The sequence below is a fragment of the Felis catus genome, chromosome A2 (genome assembly GCF_018350175.1).
Source record: "Felis catus isolate Fca126 chromosome A2, F.catus_Fca126_mat1.0, whole genome shotgun sequence".
NCBI classification, from domain to species: domain Eukaryota; kingdom Metazoa; phylum Chordata; class Mammalia; order Carnivora; family Felidae; genus Felis; species Felis catus.
Window position 1 is genome coordinate 90,435,819 of NC_058369.1, and position 26,845 is coordinate 90,462,663.

Consider the following 26,845-nt stretch of genomic DNA (forward strand, 5'->3'; position numbering starts at 1 on the left):
TGTTTTTATTTTTTTATTTTTCATTTTTAAAAAAAAATTTTTGTGATAACAGATCAGTTTTAATTCTAGCACCTGAAACTATACAAGGGTATGCTTTATCAACTTCACGGGGCTGTTGTACACATTCAATAAAGTGACAAGCGTGCAATACCACTTAGTATCTCACCATCAGGAACATACTTCTGAATTGTTGAAACACATCCACAAAATTAAAAACAAAAATCAGAAGCCATCCACAGTTACACTAATCGTCAAAGAGAAGTATTACACTTACTACTTGATAGAACAGTCAATACCTAATACGGCACATCACAAGTGACTTCAGATTCTCACCCTGTTGTTGTATACGGAGGAGGTTTCTCAAGCAGGTGTGTGACTGGCCAAAGGTGGGAGCCACCAGGACCAGGACCGGGATGGCAAGGATACCTCTACCACAGTTTCTATAGTTTTCACTGGTTTTCTTTTCTTTGTCAGTTAAAAGTGAACAGTGAGAATTAAATAATTATCTTTACATATACACAAGGTATGCTGTGAAAGCATATTTGCTTACAAACATATAAAAATACTTGTTAACTAGTTGGGTAAGAAAATAATGTATAAAACTACATAGCAAAAACATTAATCATCTCTGACCCCGGAAAGATCAATTCTGTATTCTATATTACAAACAAAAAAACAGTTTTAGTTTTTTTTAATCCCATATCCAGAAATACTTGAAAAGGCAGACAGACAGAAATTATTTATTTTTACTCTCAACATGGCTATGAGAAGAGTTAACTTAAAAAGCCAAGAACATTGAAATGCCTAAATCCAGAATGAGTCCAAATATTTGGCCACAAAGAACATTATTATCATCTTTAGGAATGGAGGTGTAATAAAGGCTTTATACACAGTTTTTAATCTATAAACATAACAGGCATTTTGGTATTTTGGCCACTGGAAAACAAAGGCTATAGCGTCAGTAAAGGTCTGAGATGTATCACTTTTGTGGATTCAATTCAGTGTACTTAAGGTTAACTAAAGTTGACATCAAAATTTTTAGAGATAGGCAAAAAATTCACATTTAAAAACAACTCATGTTTCTATTTAGAGTAACAATAGGCAATATGATTCCAGAAGTTACAAGTTAATTTCACAACCTATGACTTCAGCTTGGCAAACAGCTTAGGTTCCAAAACTGATTCATCCCTATTAAAATGTAAGCCCTTAAAAAAGAATGTGTCTATGTATATAGATCATTATCTTTAAGAAATCAGATAATCTTTGAGGCAGCCTTAGTGTTTCCTTTAAATGTGTCTCAAAATGACCATAGGATTAGCTTCACGGAAAAGATTAGCCAGCTTCTTGGTCTAAGGCTACTAGTCACGGCGATCGTTTGTCCAAGGCTAGAAAGGTACCAACACGATGTGATGTAAACCATAAGGAGAAGAGGAGACGATGGGGGCTTTTCCTGGCAGTTGGTAGCTAAAATTCCAGGGATTCTTAGAAAATGACACAATGGCAGCCTTTCTTGTCTTCTTCTTTCCGTGTTGGTTCTGCTGAAGGAGGACATTCCTGATCTGGAAATTTCCTTATAACCCGGACACGTTCATGGAAAGCTTGATCTACATTCATGGCAATCTCTGCTGACGCCTCCATGTATGTTACCTTAAGCTGTCGTGTTAACTGTTGTCCTTCTTCCTGTGTTACCTGTCTTTGATGATCCAGATCTGCTTTATTACCAGTTAAAATCATTGGAAACTCATCACGATCCTTCACTCTGAGAATCTGTCTTTGAAACTTACAGATTTCTTCAAAACTGCCTCGATCTGTGACTGAAAAGACCAACAGGAGACCCTAGCCAGCTCTCAAATACTGTTCTCTCAGAGCTCCAAACTCTTCTTGTTCTGCCGTATCCAGAATATCTAGCTGGGCTGCTCTCTCATCTATTACACACTGCTTTGTGTAGGAATCCTCGATGGTTGGGTCATAATCCGTCACAAAATAGGACTGTTAGAACGGGGTCCCTTCCTTCTCTCGCACTGTATGCCACACCTTTTAGGTTGACCAAAGCGGAGAGACATCTTGTTTTCTCATTTTTAAAATCCCGAAAAAGATCTTTCAACCTTCTTAACCAGAGCAAATCCTAAGAATGAAGAATTCCATCGCTCTTGTCTTTACCACAAGCCCTGACTTTTCCAATACTAAATGGTTTTAAAACAATTCTTGCTGAAACTTCAACAGTAGCATTTTCGAATGACCTATATATATATAGTTAATAGTTTTCCTGAGTGATATAATCCACGAATTCATTCAAATTAAATTATTCAACACTTTTAATATTCCATCAGCCAAGCTATTATGAGCTTATTAAATGATTAATCCCAGTGTGATTTTCGGAAAAAATAATGAGTGCACTCTCTGTCAGCTTAGAAATATAATTGCACCATTATTGTGCTAAACTATTATCAAAGAGAATACAGTATTAGGTACATTAGCAATGACATTACTTTGCCTGCTGAATTTTTGCTTATAGAATTATTTGAAATAGAGGATTTGTACAGTCAATTAAAACCTAAGTATTTAAGGAATAATATGTTTAATTATTTGCAAGTTACCAGGTTGTTTGTATAGTTCTTTGACACAACAAATGTAGAAAATGTTTCATTGAGGAACGTCAAATTATTTAATACCATAAAATTCCAAGGTCTGTTTTAATAAAAATTAAAATCTCCTAAATGTTATAGGAGTAAAATAGAGGAATGATTTCTAAGGCTGTCGCTAATTACCTTAGTTTTCCTTAGTAATGAACTCTAGTTTTGTTCAAATCAGCAACATGCTCAAATAAAGTAATTGGCAATTTCCTTGGAAAGATGGATGCATTCATTCCCAATGATTCCTAACTGAGAATTAAGACACAATAGAGGTTAACTAAATAAGGAGGAAAGTTTTCTGCTGTAAGTAAATGATACACAATGTAGTCAGCAGGACATGAGTATTAACTGGTGAATATTTTCCACTGCATACAGTTCATCTTTATCCTGCCCTTGCTTGAAATAACTTCTTTTAGATTTAATTACATTCCTTTTTCGTAAAATTTTTAAGTTCATTTTTCTTCAGCTTCGCTGAAATATTAACACGTAATATATGTAAAGTTTAAGGTGTATAGTCTGGTGACTAGATACAAGCATATATTGTAAATAGCACAGTAATCTTCATCCTCTCACCTTTAATATGGGGGAGGAATGGTAATATTTCAGATTTATTCTCTTAACAACTTATAAGTATCTAATACAGTATTGCTGATTATTGTCATGATATTATACACTAGATCCCCAGACTTAGTGATATTATAGCCGGGAGTTTGCACGCACTTTGAGCACATTCTCATTTTTGCCACCCACAGCCCCTGGCAACCACCATTTTACTCTGTGTGTATGAGGTTGGCTTTTTTAGATTCTGCACATAAATGACAACATAAAGAACCTACCGAATATTATGTTAACTGAAATAGTCATAGACAAATGCCATATGATTTTACTCAGATGTGGAATTTAGGAAATAAAACAAATGAACAAAGAAAGACATCAACGACAAAAAAAGATTCTTAAGTATAAAGAAATGGTGGCTGCCGGAGGGGAGGTGGGTATGGTCAAAGGGGGAATAGAAAAAGGGGATAAAAAGCGTACTTTTCTTGATAAGCACTGAGAAATATATAGACTTACTGAATCATTATATCATACACCTGAAATTAAACTGTCAATTATGTTTGATGGTAAAAAAAAAAAAAAGGTATCTGTTCTTCCGACTTTGTCCCCTTAGCATAATGTCCATCCATGTTGTTGTAAAGGGCAGAATTTCCTTCTTTCACAGGGTTAAATAATATTCCATTGTTTTGTATCTATACTACCTTTTCTTTATCCAGTCATCTTTTGATACACATATAGGTAAATTCGATATCTTGGCTGTTGTGCATGATACTGCAATGAACATGAAACTACAAATACCTCTTCAAGATTCTGTTTTCATTTTCTTTATCTATTACCTAGTAGTGCAGTTGCTAAATCATATGGTAAAATTGTTTTTTATTTTTTTGAGGAAACTCCATACTGTTTTCCATGGTGGCCGTACCAATTTATATTCCCAAAGTAGTGCACAAGCGTTCCCCTTTTCCCACATCCCCACCAACACTTGTTGTCTCTTGTCTGTTGGATAATAGCTATTCTAACAGGTGCGGAATAATATTTTAATATGGCTTTTATTGGCATTTCTCTGATGATTATTAGCAATGTTGAACACCTTTTCATGTACCTCTTAGCCATCTGTATGTATTACTTGGAAGAATGTCTATCATCCTCTGCCCACTTTTTAATTAGGCTGTTTGGTTGTTTGCTGTTGAGTTGTGTGTATCATTTCTATATTTTTTACATTAACTCCTTATCTGATCGATGGTTTTGAAAATATTTTCTACTGTGTTGTTGATTGCCTTTTTTTCCTGATTCTTTGTTTTGCAAAAGCTTTGTAATTCAACATAGTTCTACGTGTTCATTTTTGCTTTTGTTGCTTGTCATTTTGTTGTCACATCCAAAATAATCATTGCTGAGACCCATGTTTAGAAACATTTTGCCTGTGTTTCCTTCAGTAGTTTTACAGTTTGGGATCTTGAGTATAATAATTTAAGCCATTTCAAGTTAATTTTGGGGAGTGGTATAAGATAGGAGTCAAGTTTCATTCTTCTGCATGTTATAGTCTAGTTTTCCCAACACCATTTATCCAAGAAAATATCTTTCCTGCATTGATTCTACTTGATTCCCTTGTCAAATATTAGTTAACCATATATTCAAGGGCTTACTTCTGTGCTCTAGATTCTGTTCTACTCTTCTATGTGTCTATACTTATGTCAGTACTGTACTGTTTTGATCACAACAGCTTTGTAATAAAGTTTGAAATCAGGAAGTATAATGACTCCAGCTTTGTTCTTACTCAAGATTCCTTTGGTGATTCAGAGTCTTTTGTTGTTACAAATTTTAGGATCATTTTTCTCTTATTACGAAAAATGTCATTGGAATTTTGATAGGGCTTGCATTGAGTCTTTAGATGGCTCTGTGTAGTATGGACATTATAACAACATTAATGTTTCTGATGCAGAAACAGGATATCTTTTCATTTATTTGTGTCTTCAATTTTTTTCATTAGTGTCTCAAATTTTGTAAATGAAATATATTTGACATACTATAAATTTAAGTTTACAAAATGTTAACTTGATACATTCATATATTGTGATATAAATGCCATAGCAGCAATCATTACCTTACATTATTACCTCTATCACCTTACATTATTATACTCCTTTTTAGTGATTAGAATAATCAAGTTCTAGTCTCTTAGCAAGTTTGTTATAATACCATTGAATAATGGTTATAATATCATCATTAGTGGTTATAATACCATTGTTTTCTGTATTTACTACACTTCCCATGAGATCTAAGATCTTTTTTTTACTACTCATATGTTTGTGATCTCAAACAGTATTTGTCCTTCCCCTCCACGCTCCCATCCCTTGGTAACCATTTTACTCCATTTCTATGAATTTGGCTTTGTTAGATTCCACATATGACTGATACCATACATTTTGTCTGTCTCAGACAAATTTCCTCAAATTCCATTCATGTCTTCACAAATGGCAGGATGTTGTATATATCTTTCACTCCTGGATTACAGATATTCCTATATATTTTGGTGCTATTGTAAATGGAATTGTGTTTCTTTTTCAGGTAGTTTTTTTGTTAGTGTATAGACACAACTAATCTTTTTATATGAATTTCATATCCTGCAACTTTACTTACTTTGTTGATTAGTTCCAGCGGTCTTTTGGTAGAGTCTTCAGGGATTTTCTCTGTATGAGATCTTATCTTGCATAAACAGAGATAGTTTGACTTCTCTCTTTCCAATCTGGATGTCTTGTGCTTAGTTTTCTTGCCTGATTGCTCTGGTAGGACTTCCAGTGCTATACTGAATAGGAGTGGAGAGTGAGTACTTTCGTCTTGTTCCTGATCTTAGGAGGAAAGTTTTCAATCTTACACCATTGAGTTCTTTATATACGGCCTTTGTTATGTTGACATGCATTCCTTTTTTACCCAATTTTTTGAGTGTTTTTAACATGCATGGATGTTGAATCTTTTGAAATGCTTCTTTTCCATCTCTTGAGATGATCACAAGATTTTTACCATTTTATTTACTACATTTAGTATTTTGCATCAGTATATTGATCTACTCTGGTATCCCACTTGATCAGGGTGTATGATCCTTTTATGTACTGTAGAATTTGGTTTGCTAGTATTTTGTTGAGAATTTTTGCGTATATATTTATCTGTAGGGATATTCACCTGTAATTTTCTTACAGTGTCCTAATGTGGCTTTGGTATGAGGGTAACGCTGGCCTCACAAAGTAAAGTTTAGTTTTGGAGTATTACCTCCTATTTTTAAGAAGAGTTTGAGAAGGACTGGTATTAATTTTTTTTTTAATGTTTGGTAGAATTCACCTATGAAGTCATCTGCTCCTGGTGTATTCTATGTTGGAAAGCTTTCCATTACTGTTTCAATCCTGTCATTCATCATTGGTCTGTTCAGATTTTCTGTTTCTTGATGATTCAGTCTTGGTAGATTCTATGTTTCTAAGAATTTTAAGTTAAAATTGTTTACAGTAGTATATTGTCCTTGTATTTCTGTGTTACTAGGAGTAATGTCTACTTTTTGACTTCTAAATTTTTTTAATGTGTATTTTTGAGAGACAGAGAGTGCACACATGGGAGGGGCAGAGAGAGGGAGACACAGAATCTGAAGCAGGCTGCAGGCTCTGAACAAGCCATGAGCACAGAGCCTAATGTGGGGCTCAAACTCACAAACCGCAAGATCATGACCTGAGCTGAAGTAGGTCACTTAACTGACTGAGCCCCCCAGGCACCCCTTTCACTTCTGATTCTTCTTTTTCTTAGTCTAGTTAAGGATTCGTCAACCTTTTTATATATTAAAAAAAAATACCTTTTACTTGTAATGATCTTTTCTATTAACTTTTTAATCTCTATTTACTTTTGCTCTGATTTTTTCATGTTTTTTTCTTCTACTAACCTCAGACTTAAGTTCTTCTTTTTCTTACTCCTTGAGGTGTAAATGTAGGGTGTTTATTCAAGAGTTTTCTTTTCTTTTAAGGTAGGGATTAATTTCTCTTTTAGAACTGTTAGTCTACACCACAGTAATTTTGATATATTCCGTTCCATTTTCACTTGTTTCAAGTATTTTTTATTTCTGTTTTTATTTCTTGGATTCATTGCTCAGGAGCTTCTTGTTTAATTTCCATACATTTATGAATTTTTCTTTTTTTTTTTCTATTGATTTCACTTTTCATAACATTGTGGTCAGAAAAGGCAACTGGTATAATTTCAGTCTTCTTACATTTGCCAAGATGTGTTTTATGATTTAACATATGGTATATCATGGAAAATGTTCTGTGCATGCTTGAAAAGGATATGTATTTTGCTACTGTTGGGAACAATTATCTGAATGCGTTTAGGTCCATTTGGTATAGTTCAAGTCCTGTGTATCCATACTGATTTTCTGTCTGGATGATATAACCTTTGTTTAAAGTGGGGTATTCAAGTCCCTTACTGTTAATGTATTATGTTTCTCCCTAGAGATATATTAGTATTTGCTTAGTGTATTTACATGCTCCAGTATGGATGAATATTTATGATTATTATAGCCTATTGATAAATTGGCCTGTTTATTGAAAAATTATTTGTTTTTTGTTATAATTTTCAACTTAATATCTATTTTTCTTATAAGTATACCTACCTCTGTTTTCTTTTCATTTCCAGTTGCATAGAATGTCTTTCTCCCCTATATTCACTTTGAGCCTAGGTGTGTCCTTAAAGCTAAGGCAAGTCACTTGTAGGCAGCATATAACTAAGTTATTTTTTAATCCATTTAGCCACAGTGTCTCTTGATTGGAGAATTTAGTCCTTTTACATTTAAAGTCATTTTTAATAGGTAAAGACTTATTAATGCCATGTTAATTTTTCCTGGCTGGAGCCCTATCAAGGAAGCTACTTTGGACCATGGGATGGATATGCCTGGGTCCCCCAGAGCCTACAGGGAGTGACCCAGAGAGATCTGTGTAAGCCTGGTATTGGGAAAGGCGGATTCTGGAGTCTTCCCTGAGATGAGTCACTTTACCATCCATTTCTCATGAGGGAATGTCTCTTTCATTCTTTTTCTCTGTGATAGGCTACTTAGACTTGTAGGATGCGTAATGGGGGATATGTGAATCTATTCTTCTTACTGTTACCAAACCCAAGTTTGGCTGCCCCTTGCTTGAGAGGCCAATACTCAAGAGATGAGTTTTGATTGGAAAGGAACTTGAGCTTTATTCAGGAGGCTGGCAACCTGGGGAGAAGGCGGATTCTTGTTCAAAAGCCCACTCCAAGGTTTCTAAGCCTGGCCCAAGGGTTTTTAAAGGGTTTTAGGGTAATCAGCAAAGAGAGTGCAGTGGCCTGCAACATTTCTTAATGATGTATAGACCTGATGTTGCCAGCTACAAACATTATCTCAGTGGGAGGAGGTTGTTGTGGAGGGGGTCTGGTTCTTGTTTTTTGGTGTGCAGGAGTACTCTGTTATTTCTGCCAAAAAGGGCAAGGTCTACCGATCCCCAAAACCATTTGTGTAACCTAAAAAATAAACACATTGTGCTAAAAAATTGTGAAGCTAATCCAAAATCTGAGGCAGCTCCAAAGAGACTTGCTGAATTCTGTGGCCAGGAAAATTCTGGTCTTTCAGTCCTCAAGGTCAGTGGTCTGCAAATCTCAAAGAAAGTAATTTCATTCTGTTACAGATCGAGGGTCTTAGGTCAGCAGGTGAGGAGTGTGTTATCTTGAAGCAACTTTACCCTTAAGACCAACTGGAGTGCTCTTCTACTACCCTCCTGACTGTATCTTTTTTTTTTTTTTTATTTCTGTACTTCCTGCATATGCTTCACCCATATAAGCCCTGATCTGGATCTTTGGGTCTGTGTGCAGAATAGTTGTTCAGATTGATGTTTATGTGTGTGGTGGTATGGAGGCATATTATTATGCCACCACTTTTTCTATTGGTTCATTTTAAGTTTAACATAAGATTCACATGTTCTATAGTCAGTTAGACATCTTTTATGTGTTGCTGGACCATATTATACAGTATTCATTTAAACTTTTCTCATATAATTGTATAAACGACTCAGCACCTGGTATTGACATTTAACTCACTAATCCATACATTCATTTCTTAAGTTTATTTAGGTGTTTGTTTTTTTACTTTTGTGATTTTGGTATACATTTGAAGATATTCTAAGGACTTTCTGAATTTTAAAAGGGCTATTTTTTATTCTAAACCATCTGATGAAATAGAATACCTGTAATTTGGCTACAAGTATTGCGAATTGGCAGTAATATGTGTTTTTCCAAGTCAGTCAAATAATTGCAAATACTGTTTGTTCATATATTACTATAATTTGAATCAATAATATTCCCAATTATTAACAATGATAATTAAACCACAATGTAATTTGCTTTATATGTGTCCATGAAAGATGTTATAGGAATATACTAAATACACATCCCTTCTTTAAAGATATTCCTATATACATACAGTTCATGGTTCTTCAGGATTTCCACTGAACAAAAAATCTAACTGTATTAAAATGCAAATAAGCATAATGATAGCCAATAAGTGAGTCGTAAAACTAAATTTCAAAAAAATATTTAATGGTTTCTAAACATTTTCCATTAGAAGTAACCATAGTGTGGTAGTTCTTAAAAGTAAACTCATTTTTTAAAGCCTGATTGTCAGTTGCTAAATTATGTTTTTGTGATTGCACCTTGTAAACCTTTGTCAGGTTTTTTGCAAGAAACCCAGTTAGCCAGTAGAGTAGCTACTGGATAATTACCATTATCAGTAATGTAATAAATACTACTGGACTTGGAATGCAATTTAGGTTGAAAACAGAAATACTATTTCCACCAGCACTTATACTCTTGTATTCCAAGGTCAGTGAATTTGCAAAGTGTACATACATAAGAATATTGATAGATATAGCTATATATAAATAGATATCCAGAAATGGCAGGGAACTGAAAACATTGGTGAATAGCAGTAAAATCAATGATTCAATCCACTAAACCAACTTAATGAACAGTCTAAGTTGTGTGACAAATTACCAATTTAAATTTTTTGCATTATAGTGTGAATACATGGGTAGTATTTGGCAAAAAATATATTTAGCACTTAGAAAACTGTTTTGTTTTCTTGGACAATATATGCTTATTTTCTGAACATTTAAAAAAAATATTCTAAGACTTGAGGAACCTGGGTGGCTCTTTCGGTTAAGCGTCTGACTCTTGATTTCGGCTCAGGTCATTTCACAGTTTGTGGAATTAAGCTCTGTATCAAGCTCTGTACTAACAGTACAGAACCTGCTTAGGATTCCTGTTCCCTCTGTCTCTGCATCTCTATTGAAATAAATAAATAAACTTAATTATAAGACTAAATTATTAAGTCTCTCTCTCTCTCTATATGTGATATACATATACACACACACACATATATACATATATATATATGTATATATATATAATACCAAACAGATGACCAAATCTATCTATCTATGGAGAGAGAGGAGAAGGGTAGAGGGAGAGAATCTTAATCATGCCCTAGGCTCAGCATGGAGCCTGACATGGGGCTTGATCCCATGACCCTGGGACCATGACCTGAGCCAAAATCAAGAGTCTGACGCTCAACCAGCTGAACCACCCACGCACCCCTAAGTCTGTATTTGATGAAGTTATTCTAATACTCTAAGCTCAGTAATATTTATCTATTTGAATGGTAACACACATGGTCATGGTCATGGTCAACTTTTATCTATTTCATTATTTTATGAAAAGTATGTATGAAAATATAAGGCAAATATTCTGTAAGCAATATTTCATGTAAATGCATTTGGTTATTAATCTTCAGGACTTTCAATTGTAACTTGGCGATCATAATTGTCTCATATCAATTTATTTCAGTGACAACAGCCTTTTCCACTCTTTTTTAAAATTATTTTTTTTAATTTAAATCCAAGTTAGTTAACATATAGTATAAACATATAGTGTAATAATAATTTCAGGAACAGAATTCACTGGTTCATCACTTACATATAATACCCGGTGTTTATCGCAACAAGTGTCCTCCTCCATGTCGGTCACCCCTTCAGCCCCTCCCCCCACCCAACACCCAACAAGCAACCCTCAGTTTGTTCTCTGTCTTTAAGAGTCTCTTATGGTCTGTCTCCCTGTTTTTATATTATTTTTGCTTCCCTTCCTTTTTGGTCATCTATTTTGTATCTTAAATTCCACGTGTGAGTGAAGTCATATGATATTTGTCTTTCTCTGACTAATTTCACTTAGCATAATACACTCTAGTTCCATCCACATTGTTGCAAATGGCAAGATTTCATTCTTTTGATAGCCGAGTAATATTCCATTGTGTGTGTGTGTGTGTGTGTGTGTGTAAGTATATATATATGTATGTGTGTGTATGTATATATATATATATATATATATGTGTGTGTGTGTGTGTGTGTGTATATATATATATACACACACACACACACACACACATATATATATATATATATATATATATATATATATATATATATAACATCTTCTTTAACCATTCATCAACCAGTGGACATTTGGCTGTTTCCATAACTTGGCTATTGTCAATAGTGCTGCTATCAACATTGGGGTGCCTGTGTCCCTTTGAATCAGCACTCCTGTATCCTTTGAATAAATACCTAGTAGTGCACTTGCTGGGTTGTAGGGTAGTTCTATTTTTAATTTTTTGAGGAACCTCCATACTGTTTTCCAAAGTGGCTTCACCAGCTTGCATTCCCACCAACAATGCAAAAGAGATCCTCTTTCTCTGCATCCTTGCCAACATCTGTTGTTGCCTGAGTTGTTCATGTTAGCCATTCTGACAGGTGTGAGGTGGTATCTCATTGTGGTTTTGATTTGTGTTTCCCCGACGATGAATGATGTTGAGCATCTTTTCATATGTATGTTAGCCATCTGGATGTCTTTGGAAAAGTGTCTTTTGCCTCTTTCTTTACTGGATTATTTGGGGGGGGGGGGTATTGAGCTTGATAAGTTCTTTATAGACTTTGGATACTAACCCTTTATCAGGTATGTAATTTGCAAATATCTTCTCCCATTCTGTCACTTGCCTTTTAGTTTTTCGAATTGTTTCCTTCACTGTGCAGAAGCTTTCTATTTTGATGAGGTCCAAATAGTTCATTTTTCCTTTTGTTTCCCTTGCCTCTGGTGATATGTCAAGTAAGAACTTGCTATGGCCGAGGTCAAAGAGATTTTTTCCTGCTTTCTCTTCTAGGATTTTGATGGCTTCCTGTCTTATGTTTAGGGCTTTCATCCATTTTGAGTTTCTTTTTGTGTATCATGTAAGAAAGTGGTCCAGGTTCATTCTTCTGCACGTCACTGTCCAGTTATCCCAATGCAATTTGTTGAAGACACTGTCTTTTTTCCATTGAATACTCTTTTCTACTTTGTCAAAGATTAGTTGGCCATACGTTTGTGGGTCCATTTCTGGGCTCTCTAGTCTGTTCCATTGATCTCAGATGGGGTTATGTTTCAAAACCCCATGCTTCAGGGGCACCTGAGTGGCTCAGTCAGTTAAGCGTTCCACTTAGGCTCAGGTCGTGATCTCGCAGTTCCTGAGTTCAAGCCTCACGTGGGGGTCTGTGCTGACAGCTCGGAACCCGGAGCCTGCTTCAGACTCTGTGTCTCCCTCTCTCTCTGCCCCTCCCCCCACTCACACTCTGTCTCTCTGAAGAAATAAATAAAAATAAAAACCCCATGCTTCAGTAATACCCCTGTGACTAGGACCTGCACCAACTCTACGGGGAAGGGTCTGGCTGAGCAATGGCCAGTTTCTGGCTTGCCCCAGTAAACATTTTGTGTGATCGCCCAGCAGCAGAGGTTCAGAGATTCTGGCAAACCACAACACACAGCTGGCACAAGGTTTCATTATGGCGTGTTTTTCCCATTACCAGAAAACATGGCTGCTCTTTAGGGTCTGCTGGACCTTTGCATGTGGGGAGGCCATACGGCCTCTACCCAATGCCCTCCTGGCAGGGGAACCACTTCTCCCTGCCTGGCACACAGTGTCTGCCTCTGGGGATTCTCCCCACTTCCCCACAGGGCACCGCCAGGCACTGAGCTCCAGAACTTCAGGCTCTGGGCTCCGCTGATTAGTATTGAAACCCTCTCCTCTCTTCCTGTCCGTGGTTTTGGGGAACAGACTTCTCACACTCTCCTGTGGGGGATTTCACTCTTCCTCTCCGGCCTCTTTCGGGGGAGCGCTTTTCTTGCACAGTCCTCTTACACTGCATTCTCCTTCTTTCCCTTTTGCTGCCGTCTCTCTGCAAAAACAGCTCCTTACTCTCTGCGGCTTTCTCCACCCCCCCCCCCCCGCCCTGCCTCCCAGTTCCTCTCTCCCCACCAATTCCCTGTGAGTTCTGTGGTTCATGTTATGCAGATTGTTGTGTTCGTCCTCAGGTCAGTTTCCTAGGTGTTCAAAATGGTTTGGTGCTGATCTAGCAGCGGTTCAGGGACGAGAGGAGTTCAGGGTCTCCGTGCTGCTCCAAAATCTTAACTCCTCTCTGCAGCCTTTTCCACTCTGAAATGTCCTAATATGATGCTTGATTTCCACACCAATATCTGCTCTGTTTTCTCGATATAAGTGACAAACCCATCCTTTCAGGTGCTCTCATTGATTATTTCTTTTTTTTTATTTTCAGTAGACTTTAATTTTAGAGCAGTTTTAGGTTGAGAGCAAACCTGAGTTGAAAGGACAGAGATTTTTCTGTGTACTTGCCGCCCTCATTTTATGAATCTCTCCTATTATCAAAATCCTATGCCAAAGTGCTTTGATATATCTGATGAACCTACATTGATACATCATTGTACCCAAGGTGTATAGTTTACCATAAAATCACTGTTGGTGTTGTGCCATCTGTGGGTTTGGATAAATGTATAATGACATGTATTCACCATTATATCATCATATGGAGTGATTTCACTGCCTTAAAATTTCACCATGCTTGACCTATTCGCTCTCCCACCTCCCCAATCGCAGGCAACCAATGATTTTTTTTTTCCTGTCTCCAAAGTTTTGCCTTTTTCAGAATGCCATACACTGATAATCATGTAGTATGGAGCCTTTTTGGGTTGGCCTTTCATTTAGTAACTTGTATTTAAGTTTCCTCCCTCTTTTCGTGCCTTGACCGCTCTGTTTTATTTACCACTGAATTCTCTTCCATTGTCGAGAGATACCACAGTTTGTTTATAAATTGAATTACTGAAAGATATCTGGGATGCTCCCAAGTTTTTGCAATTATGAGTAAAGCTATTAAAAACATCCCTGTACAGGTTATTGTATGGACATAAGTGTTCATTGCCCGTGGATAAATAGGCAGCAACATGATTGCTGGATTACATGGTAAGAATGTGTTTTGTATTTTAACAAACTACCAAAATGTTTTCTAAAGTATCCGTATCATTGTGCATTTTAACCAGCGACAAATGACAGTTCCTGTTGTTTCTCATCACCCCTGCACTTGGTGTTATTTGTGTTCTAGATTTTGACCAGTCTAATAGGTGGCTGGTGGTACCTCACTGGGGTTTTGTTTTTGTTTTTGTTTTTTTAAGGTTTATTTAATTTTTTGAGAGAGACAGAGACAGAGAGAGATAGCATAAGCAGAGGAGGGGCAGAGAAAGAGACATACACAGAATCTGAAGCGGGCTCCAGGCTCTGGTCTGCCAGCATAGAGCCTGATGCGGGGCTTGAACTCAAGAATCGCGAGATCATGAGCTGAGCTGAAGTCAGACGCTTAACTCCCTAAACCACCCAGGTGCCCCCTCACTGCTGTTTTAATTTGCCTTTCCCCGATGATGTAAGATGTGGACCATCTTGATATGTGGTTATTTGCCATCTGTATATCTTCTTTGGTCAAGCATCCGTTTAAGTCTTTGGCTCGTTTTCTGATTAGGTTTTCTTACTCTTGAGTTTTAAGGTTTCTTTTTATAATTGAAGAACACTCCCGTATCAGATGTGTCATTTGCAAGTATCTTTTTTCTCATTCAGTGGAATGTCTTGTCATTCTTTTCACATTGTCTTTCATGGAGTAGATGTTTTTAACTTTAATGATATCCAGCTTATCAGTTACTTCTTTCATGGCTAGTGCCTTTGGTGTTGTATCCAAACACGTCATCACGATACACAAGGCCTTCCAGGTTTTTTTTCCCTGTTGCCTTCTAGGAGTTTTATGTTTTATGTCTTCTTCAATTTCTTTCTTTTTTTTTTTATTTTTTTCAAAGTTTATTTATTTTTGGGACAGAGAGAGACAGAGCATGAACGGGGGAGGGGCAGAGAGAGAGGGAGACACAGAATCAGAAACAGGCTCCAGGCTCTGAGCCATCAGCCCAGAGCCTGACGCGGGACTCGAACTCATGGACCGTGAGATCGTGACCTGGCTGAAGTCGGACGCTTAACCGACTGCGCCACCCAGGCGCCCCTGTCTTCTTCAATTTCTTATGTCATTGTCTTAGAGTTTTCAGTGTTCAGTTCTCTTACCTCCTTTGTTCAATTTATTTCTGGATATTTTATTCTTTCTGATGCAACGATAAATGGGATTGCTTCCTTAATTTCTCTTTATACTCAATCATTATTAGTGTACAGAAATTCAACAGATTTTTATATATTAATTCCTTATCCAGCAACTTTATTGAATTCATCTATTAGCTCTCACAGTGTTGTTGGCAGAGTCTTTAGGGTTTTTTATATATGTCACCTCCAAATAGTGACAGTTTTATACTTCTCCGTTTCTGATTCGCTAGTTGCTCCAGCTAGGGTTACCAATACTATGTTGAATAAAAGTGGGTAGCATGGGATCCTTGTCTTCTTCCTAATCTTAGAGCAAATGCTTTTAGCTTTTCACCATCAAGTACGATATTAGCTGTGGGTTTGTGATATACGACCTTTAATATGTTGAAGTATGTTCTTTCCAAATCCACTTTGTTGAGAGTTTTTATCATAAATCAACGTGAAAATTTCAAAATGGCTTTAGTACATTTACTGGGACGAACATAAGATTTTAGCCTTTCATTGTGTTAATGTGGCATTTCACACGGATAGACTGACAGATGTGGAAACATTCTTACACCCATGGAATGAATCCTACTTGTTCATACTGTGTGTTCTCTCTAATGTATTACTGAATTCTAAATTTATTGTGTTAACATTTTGTTGAGGATTTTTGCATCTGTGTTCATCAGGGTTATTGGCCTCTACATTTGTTTTCTTGTACTGTCCTTTTCCTGGTTTTAATAGAACATTTTATGATTCCACGTTCTTTCCTTTTTTGAGCATATTGTCACAATTGTTTTGGGGTTTTTGTTCTAAATTTTTTTAGTGATTGCTTAGCGTTTGCAGTATGTGTGACTAATCCATGTCTACTTTTAAATAATACTCTAACACCTCACAGGTAAGGCAAGTATCTTATAATTGCAAGTAATCATAAGTCCTCCCATTCATTCCTTGTATTATTTCTGTCATTCATTTCATATTTGTATCAGCAAACATAACATTTGAGAATGTTTATATTTGTGTGCATAACACTGTCTTTTGAAGAGGGGAAGTTTTTAATTTTGATGATATCCAGTTTATAGATTTTTTCATTTATGAATCATACTTTTGATATAATGATTAGAAAATGTTTTCTTCTAGAAGTTTTATAATTTTAACTTTATATCAGGTCTATAATCCATTATAATTTAATTTTCAATATGATGTGAGGTATGAAAGGTTTTTTTTTTCAGGGGGGAGAACTAGGGATACAGAATTGTTCTAGTATATGTAAATATCTACAAAGTGGCTTAGTTAATATCTACAAACTGCCTAAGCTAAGATTTTGTTGAATCTATTCATAAATTTTTACAAAATTCCTATCAACAACATCGAGTCTTCTAAATCATAGACATATACTCTGAGGACTACAAAATAGCTAAGGAAATTAAGATAAAATATGTGAAAAGTTAACTCATGTTTATCACATTTTTTGTTGGGTGTACCCTTACAGATTTCTTAATTGTATATAATTTTAAATGGTATTGTAAAATTTCATTTTCCATTGCTTTTGTGTAGAAATACAATGATTTCATATCATAATTTATAATACACAATGTTGATAGACTAGCTTATTAACTTCTAGTAGTAATTTTGTAGATTCATCAAATTTTCTGCATAGATCTTCACATCATCGATGAATAAAGACATTTTTACTTCTTCCTTTCCCATGTGGATGCCTTTTAATTCTTACTCTTTTATTTCCATGCCTAAATCTTCCTTGTAATGTGGAAATAAAAGTGCTAAGAGCCAACACCCTGACATTTTTCCTGATTTTTTTTTAGGGAGAGCATACATCTCTTTGGCATTAGGAATATTATTAGCTGTTTGTTTTGTAGAGGTAGTTCCCTTCTGTTCTTAGTTTCATAAGAAGAATGTATTTTGGATTATGTAAAACACATTTTGTCATGCATCAACTGAGATAATAGGATTTTTTAGTTTATTAATATTGTGAATTACTTCACTGACATTACAAAGTTAAACCAACTTTGCAATCTTGGCATAAACCTCATGTAGTCATGATGTGTTACTATCTTTTTAATATTGTTGAATTAGCTTTGTTAATTTCCATTTAGAATTTTTGCATCTATATTTATGAAGAATATGGTCCTGATGTTGTTTTATATTCTCCTATTGTCTTTCTTTAGTATTGGTATCACTAAAATGCTAATTTCACAAAATTATTTTGAAAACATTCACCTTTTTCAGTTTTCTGAGGAAGTTTCTATACGTATGGCATCAGTGTAATTCCTCAGTGAAGCCATTTAGCTCTAGGGTTTAATTTGTTGGCAGTTTTAAAACTACATTTTTTTTTTTTAAGAATAGGTCTATTCAAGTTATCTACTTCTTTTTGAGAATACTTTGATAGTTCATGTTTTTTGATGTTTTTTCCCATTTCAGTTTATTCATTTCTTCATGAATATATCTCGATACTCTGTTTTTCATGAAGTATGTCCATGTCAGCTAACTTCTTGACAAAATGGCATAAACTTGTTCATAATATTCTGATTTTCCTTGAAATAATTATAGATTGGGGAGCATCTGACTTTGGCTCAGGTCATGATCTCACAGTTCGTGGGTTCGAGCCCTGCATCAGGCTCTGTGCTGACAGCTCGGAGCCTGGAGCCTGCTTCAGATTCTGTGTCTCTCTCTCTCTCTGCTCCTCCCCTGCTCATGCTCTGTCTCTCTCTCAAAAATGAATAAATGTTAAAAACTTTTAAGTAAATAAATATTTATAGATTGTCATGTGACATCATGTGTCTCATCCTGATACTGCTTAATTTGTGACTTTTCTTTTTTATCCTGAACAGTTTAGAGTGTTATGAATTTTATTCATCTCAAACAACTAGGTTTTGAGTTACTCGTTAAGTACTTTCTATCAAGTGCAAAAATATTTAGCATTTTTATGTACTTTTTAAATTAATTAGCCAATGTATCATTATGAAATCACCTTATTTAGCCCTGTCAATATCTTTTGCTTTGAAACCAACTTTGTCTGTTACCAGCTTTGGTTTGATTAGTGTTAATATCATATGTATTTTACTACCCTTTTACTTTACCCCGTTTCTTTATGTTTACAGTACGTTTCTTGTAGGCGTCATATGGTTCTCACTTTTTATACAGTCCTGTAATGGTTTCTCTTTAATGGTGGTGTTTAGACCATTTCCACATAATGTCATTATTATTAAGGTTAAGTTTAACCATACAATTTTCTATTTGTGTTCTACTGGTTCAATCTGTTCTTTGCTACCTTTTTTGTCTCTTTTCTCCTTTATTCAGATCTAATATAATTTTTTTAAGTTTATTTATTTTTTGAAAGAGAGAGAACATGGACACAAGTCAGGGAGGGGCAAAGAGGGGGAGAGAATCCCAAACAGGCTCTGTGCTGTCAGCTCAGAGCCCGATGTGGGGCTCCATCTCACGAACTGTGACATCATGACCTGAACTGAAATAGAGAGTCGTATACTTAACCAGTTGAGCCACCTAGGTGTCCCAAGATCTAGTATAAATTTTTAATGATCCACTTTATGAGTTTTGTTGACATATGGACAGCAATTTTTGTTGTTGAAATTTTAGGGTTATTTTAGTTACAGTAAAAATATTTAATATATCAATATAACAAAATGGATATTATACCAACTTAGAAATTTTGTTTCATTTTTGTTACACAACTTCTAAATATTATATAAACACCAGGTTGTATCACTCTTGTTATTTAAGAGTCAGTAACGTGTTAACAAATTTTTTTAACATTTTTTTAATGTTTATTTTTGAGACAGAGCATGAGTGGGGGGGCGGGGGGGAGCAGAGAGAGAGAGAGAGGGAGACACAGAATCTGAAGTAGGTTCCAGACTCCAAGCTGTCAGCACAGAGCCCAGACACAGGGCTCGAACTCACGGACTGTAAGATCATGACCTGAGCCGAAGTCAGATGCTTAGCCGACTGAGCCACCTGTCTTAACAAATTTTAAATGATGCCAAAAAATGTCATTTTTACCCATGTATTTACCCTGCCTAGTGCTTTTCCTTCCTTTGTGTGGATTCATGTTTATATTGAATATCATTTTTTCCATCTTAGAAAGTACTTTTTTATTGAAGTATAGTGAATACACAATTTTATATTAGTTTTAAGTATACAGCATGTTTTGATAACTCTGTAATTTATGCTGTGTTCACCTAGGTATAGCTACAACCTGTCACCATGCAGTGCCATTACAATACCATTGACTGTATTCCCTATGCTGTAGCTTTAAACATTCCCATAACTGGAAAGCTGTACCTTACATTGCCCTTCACTCATTTTGCATTTTGCCCATCCCCTAACCTTACTCCTTTCTGGCAACCCTAAGTTTGTTCTCTGTATTTATGGGTCTGTTTCTGCTTTTTGTTTGTTCATTTATTCCTTTGTTTTGCTTTCTAGAGTCTATATAAAAGTGAAATCATATGACATTTGCCTTTTTCAAAGTCTTATTTCATTTAGTGGTCACAAATGCCCAGACCTCATTATTTTTAATTGCTGAGTAATATTCCTGTGTGTGTGTGTGTGTGTGTGTGTGTGTGAGAGAGAGAGAGAGAATGTGTGAGTATGTTCCACATCTTTATTCATCTATTAATGAATACTTGGATTGCTTCCCTGTCATGGCTATTGTAGATAATTGCAGCAAAAAAAAAAAAAAAGGGATGCACAGATCTTTTCAAATTAGTATTTTCCTTTTCTCTGAGTAACTACTCAGTAGTGGATCATATGATATTTCTATTTTTAATTTTTTAAGGACTCTCCATCCTGTTTTCACTAATGGCTGCACCAGTTTGCATTCCCACCAGCAGTGCAGGAAGGTTCCTTTTTTTCCACATCCTTGCCAGGACTTGTTATTTCTTGTCTTTTTTACTCTAGCCATTCTGGTAAGTGTAATATCTCCTTGTGGTTTTGATGTACATTTCTCTGATGATGTGGTAACACATCATTTCATGTGTCTGTTTGCCATATATATTTCCTCTTTGGAAAAATGTCTATCAGGTCATTTTTAATCAGATTATTTCTCTTTTTTTAGGGCTTTTTGGTATAAGTTCTTTATTTCAGATATTAACTCCTAATCAGATGGATTATGTGAAAATACCCTCTCCTCCTCACAGGGTTGCCTTTTCATTTTGTTGCTGGTTTTTTCACTGTGCAAAAATTTTTATATTGCTGTAGTCCCAGTATTTATTTTTACTTTTGCTTCTGTTGCCTGAGGAAACCTATCTGGAGAAATATTGCTAAGACTGATGTCAAATACATTCCTGCCTATGTTTTCTCCTAGAAGTTGTAAGGTTTTAGGCCTCAAATTTAGGTCTTTAGCCCATTTTGAGTTTACTTTGCATGTAATTGTCCAGTTTTTTCAGTGAAATTTATCTTTTCCTCATTATTTTTTTTTTGTTCGCCTCCTTTGTCATAGATTAATTGACCATATAAGCATGTGTGTTTTTTCCTGGCCTCCCTATTCTGTCCTTTTTCTCTGTGTATCTGCTTTTGTGCCAAGATCAGACTGATTTGATTACTACAGTCTCCTAGTACCTTTTGAAATCTGGGATTGAGACATCTCTAGCTTTGTTCCTATTTCTCAGGATTGCCTTGACTGTTAAGGTTCTGTGTGTGTGCGTGTGTGTGTGACTTCATACAAATTTTCATATTACTTGTTCTACTTCTGTGAAAAATTCTGTTGGTATTTTGATAGAGATTGCATCGAATCTGTCGATTTTCTGGGCAGTATGAACATGTTAACAAACATTGATCTTCCCATCCACAAACATGAAATCATTTTACGTTTATGTCATATTCCCTTTCTTTCTTCTTTGGCATTTAATCTTTTTGGTGCAGTTGTAAATGGAATTGTTTTCTGAATTTCTCTTTCTGCTGCTTCATTATTAGTGTAAAGAAACTCGGTTTCTATGTATTAATTGTGTATCTTGCAACTTTAGTGAATTCATTTTTTACTTCTAATTGACACTTTAGAGTTTTTTTAATGTAATGTGTCCTCTGCAAACAGTGGTGGTTTGAATTCTTCCTTACCAATTTGGATGTCTTCTATTTGTTTCTGGGGTTGCTGCAGCTAGGACACACAGTACCATATTGAATGTAAGTGGTAAAAGTAAACCTCTTTTCCTTGTTTGGGATTTTGGAGGAAAAACTCTCAGTTTTAACCATTGAGTATGATGTTCACTGTGGGTTTTTCATCTGTAGTCTTTATTATGATGAGGTATACAACCTCTACATCTGCTTCGTTGAGAGTTTTTATCATACGTGGAGCAGATTTTACCATAAATGGATCAAATGGATCAAGTATTTCATCAAATGCTTTATCTCCATCTATTAAGGTAATCAAGTAAGTTTTATCCTTCATTTTGTTAATAGAGTTTATCAGGTTGATGGACTTGTAAATTACAAAACCATCCTTGTATTTCCAGAGTAAATCCCACATGATTGTGAGCGACCCTTCTAATGTATTGTTGAATATTTTTTGGTAATATGTTGTCGAGGATTTTTGTATCTATGTTCATCATGTGTATTTTCTTTTTGTAGAATTTTTGGGTTTGGTATCAGGGTAATGCTGACCTCATAGAATGAATTTGGAAGCTTTCCTTCCTCTTATATTTTTTGGAATAGTTTGAGGAGAATAAGTATGAACTCTTCTATAAGTGTTTGGTAGAATAGACCTGTGACTCCATCTGGTTCTAAAATTTTGTATTATGGGAGCTTTTGGTTGCTGATTAAACCAATTACTAGTAATCTAATTCATTCAAATTTTCTATTTCTGATTTAGTTTTGAAATATTGTGTATTTCTAGGACTTTATCCACTTCTCCTAGGTGATCTAATTTGTTGGCATAAATTTTTTCATATGATCCTTATAAGGGCTTTTATAATCCTTTCTATTTCTGTGGCATTGGTTGTTATTTCCCTTTCAGTTCTGATTTTGTGTCTTGTCTCTCTCTTGATGAGTTTGGCTAAATGTTTATAAATAAATCAGTTGTTGGTTTCATTGTTCTTTTTCTATTTTTGTCTCTATTTCATTTATCTCTTCTCTGAACTTTATTGTTTCCTTCCTTCTATCAACTTGGCCTTTGTTTTACTTTTCCTAGTTCCCTTATATGTAACGTTAGATCTTTATTTTTTGAGGTTTCTCTTGTTTCTTGAAGTAGGCCCATATCTATTTACATTTCCCTCTTAGAACTTCTTTCACGGAGTCCCTATTTTGGACTGTTGTATTTTCATTTTTCATCCGTATCCATGTGTTTTTTAATTTCCTCTTTGAGTTCTTTGTTGAATAACCCACTGGTTATTCAGAACTCTGAAGGACCATTTTTAACGGTTCTTATCGTACAGATCTCGTACATCAATTCTCTCGGGTTGCATTTTGGAAAAAAAGTGTTTATTTTGCCTTCATTTCTAGAAGACCCTTTCTCTACTCATCAAATTCGCGGTTGACAACTTTTTGCTCAGTACTTTCAAGATGTTGATCAACCATCTTCTCACATGCTTTGATCTAAGAAAAAAATCTGCTTTCATCCTTATCTTTCTCTTTACATATGTATATTTTTCCTCGGGATGCCTTTAATATTTTATATTTGTAACTGATTTAGAGCTATGTAATTAAGATACTCCTTGGTACAGCTTTCCTCATGTTATTAGGGCTTGTTGTTCCTTGAGTATCTTGAATACCTGGGTTTAGTTTTTATCAGATTGCCAAACTGCTGGCTAATTATTTCTTCAAATATTTTTCCCTTTCTCTTTCAGGACTCTAATTATATGTAAAATAGACTCCTTAAATTTGTACCACACATCATATTGGGTTTTTTTTCCCCCATTCTTGTGCTTTGTTTTGAACAGTTACTATTGTTAAGCACCCATGTTTATTGATTTTTTCCTGCAGTCTCTAAAAGTAATTATATCCAATGTATTTATTTTATGCGAAACATAATTTTTTGCTTCAAGAAGATCACATGGATTCTTGGGGCACCTGGGTGGCTCATTCTGTGGGGCATCTGACTCTTGATTTCAGCTCAGGTCGTGATCTGTTTGGTTTGTGAGGTTGAGCCCCAGTGGGAGCTTGAGATTCTCTTGCCTGAGATTCTCTTTCCCTCTCTGCCCTCCTCACATTTGCTCTCTCTCTCAGGATAAATAAATTTATTTAATTTACTATTAAAGAATCAGATTCTCTCCATATCTTTATGCTTAAAAGGTTCAAATTCTGTTTAGCTTTATGAACATGTAAACTATAGCTTTAGTAACTTCTCAGGAGCTACTTTGAGCATCTCTGTCACTACTGAGTCAGGTTTGTTTCATTTCGTTTCCTCATTTGGAGGATGTTTTTCTGCTCCTTTGCATGCTTGGTAATGTTGGGAGAAAACAGACTGTGAATTTTACTTTTTTAGAAGTTAGATCATTTTCTACCCCTTCAGTTTTCTAAGTTTTTTGAGCTTTATGCGAGGCCATATTTAAGTTACTTGCAAACAGTTTGGTTTATTGTTGGAGTATGTGTTTTAAGAGTTTTTTAGGCAACATCAGAATGATGTTTAGTCTAAGGAGAACTACTCCAAACACTAAGGCAAGACCTTTTGACGTTCCCTACCAATGGCTTTTCCACTCTGGCTGGTGCCAACAGGCAATAGCATGGCCCTGTGGGAACCTTGGACACTGTTTCTCCAAACCCTTTGGTTTGTGTTTTTTTTCTCCCCACCCTTGGGTAGTTTCTTCATGTGTGTGCACCAGTTCATATGCTACGATTTTTCTAGGGCAGACGTCAATGAGTTTTCTCTCTGTTCTGCAAACCCTTTTAATTTTTTTAAATTTTAATTCCAGTGTAGTTAATACACAGTGTTATGTTTCCAGTGTACCTTACAGATATTCAACAATTCTATACGTTACTTAGTGCTTTTCATGGTAAGTGTACCCTTAATCTTCCCTCATCTATTTTACCCATCCTCCTCTCACTCCTCCTCTGCTGTTTTTTATAGTTAAGAGTCTATTTTTTGGTTTTCCTCTTTTTCTCACCTGTGTGCATTTTGTGTGTGTTTGTTTCTTAAGTAAGTTCCACACATGAGTGAAATCATATGGTATTTACCTATCCCTACCTTATTTCACTCAGGATTATATGCTACATTCTCTAGATCCAACCATGCTGTGGCAAATGGGAAGATTTCATTCTTTTTAATGGCTGATTGAGATTTCACTATATATGTATACACACACACATCACGTCTTCTTTATCCATTCAGTTATCAGTGGACACTTGGACTCCTTCCATAATTTGTCGATTTTAAGTAATGCAGCACTAACCATAGGTGTGGACATATCTTTTCAAATTAGTGTTTTTGTATTCTTTGGGTAAAGAAAGATATTCCATGCTCATGGATTGGAAAGGTAAATATTGTTAAAGTGTACATACTACACAAAGCAAACGACAGATTAAATGCAATCCCTATCAAAATACCAACAGTATTTTTTTTTTACTGAACTAGAACAAATGATCCTAAAATTTGTACGGAACCGGAAATGAACCTGAATAGCCAAAACAATCTTGAAACAGAAGAGCATAGCAGGAGGTATTACAATTCTGGACTTTAAGTTATATTACAAAGCTGTAGTAATCAAAACAGTTTGGACCTGGCACAAAATTACACACAAAGATATCTGGAACAGAATAGAAAGCCCAGAAATAAACCTACAATTATATGGTCAATTAATCTTTGACAAAGGGGGTAAGAATATATAATGGAAAAAAAACAATCTCTTCAACAAATGATGTTGGGCAAACAGGAGAAACTGGAGCACTTTCTTACATCATACACAAAAAATAGCTCAAAATGGATTAAGAACCTAAATGTAAGACCTGAAACCATAAAAATACAAGATGAGAGCACAGGTAATAATTTCTCTTACATCAGTTGTGGTAACATTTTTCTAGATATGTCTTCTAGGACAAGGGAAGTAAAAGCAAGACTAAAGTATTGGAACTACAACAAAATAAAAAGCTTCTGCACAGCAGAAGAAACAACAAAACTAAAAGATAACCTACCGAATGAGATATTTGCAGATGACTTATCTGATAGTGGGTTAGTACCAAAATATACAGAGAATTTACACAACACCCCCCCACAAAAAAAACAAATAATCCAATTAACAAATGGACAGAATACACGAACAGACATTTCTCCAAAGAAGATCTACAAATGGTCACGGGACACATGAAAAGATGCTCAACAGCCCTCATCATCAGGGAAATAAAAATCAAAACCATAAGAGACAAGTGTTGGTGAGGATGTGGAGAAAAAGGAACCCCCATGCATTGGTGGTGGGAATGTACTGGTGCAGCCACTGTGGAAATAGTATGAAGGGTCCTCAAAAAATTGACAACAGAAGTACCAAAATGTCCAGTAATTTGACCACCAGCTTTCTAGATCTACGTAGACTTTCAGCTACATCTGCTCCTCTCTGGGAGTCCACACCCTCTGCCTGAGTTACTCTTTCTGCATTAGGCCTGGAAAGTTTCATTGCAGTAAGCTGGGTGATTGTGGGGCTCACTTTGTTTTCCATCTCTCAAGGATTATTTTCCTTCTTTGTAGGATTCCCAATTTCTTGAAATTCATGGTTTTAAGTGGAACATAAATCTACTCCCTGTTATTCCATTGTTAGAAGCAGAAGTCCCTTTTTTTTTTATCATCATTAAACATTAACAAAATGTTATCATCTTTTCACTAGTGTTTCTGGTGTTTTTTTTTTAACCAAATACAAATATTTTACTATAGTTTCAGTAACATTTTCTACTTATTATTCTAAAAACACATTCCCTCATTTAATTCTCCTTCACCCATTAGTGCTTTTAAACTCTACAGTTAGCCTTTCTCCTCTCAATTCTCCCTTAATTTCCTGACTTAGTGTCCAACATCTTTTCTCAAAGTTGTTTTGAAGTCACATCATTTTTTTCTGTACATGAAATGACATCTGCAGGTATTTTTTTTTTATCACATTCCTATATTCTTAAGTTGGCAAATACCCAATACTTCTGGGGCATATTTGGATGAAACATTGGCTTTTTGTTCCACCCACGCTCA

The 26,845-nt window shown here is 35.5% G+C and overlaps 1 pseudogene; it reads right to left on the reverse strand.

The window, feature by feature from the left end:
• LOC101100198 lies at positions 1–26,327 on the reverse strand (annotated as a pseudogene).
• Between the last annotated feature and the right edge of the window lie 518 nt (positions 26,328–26,845).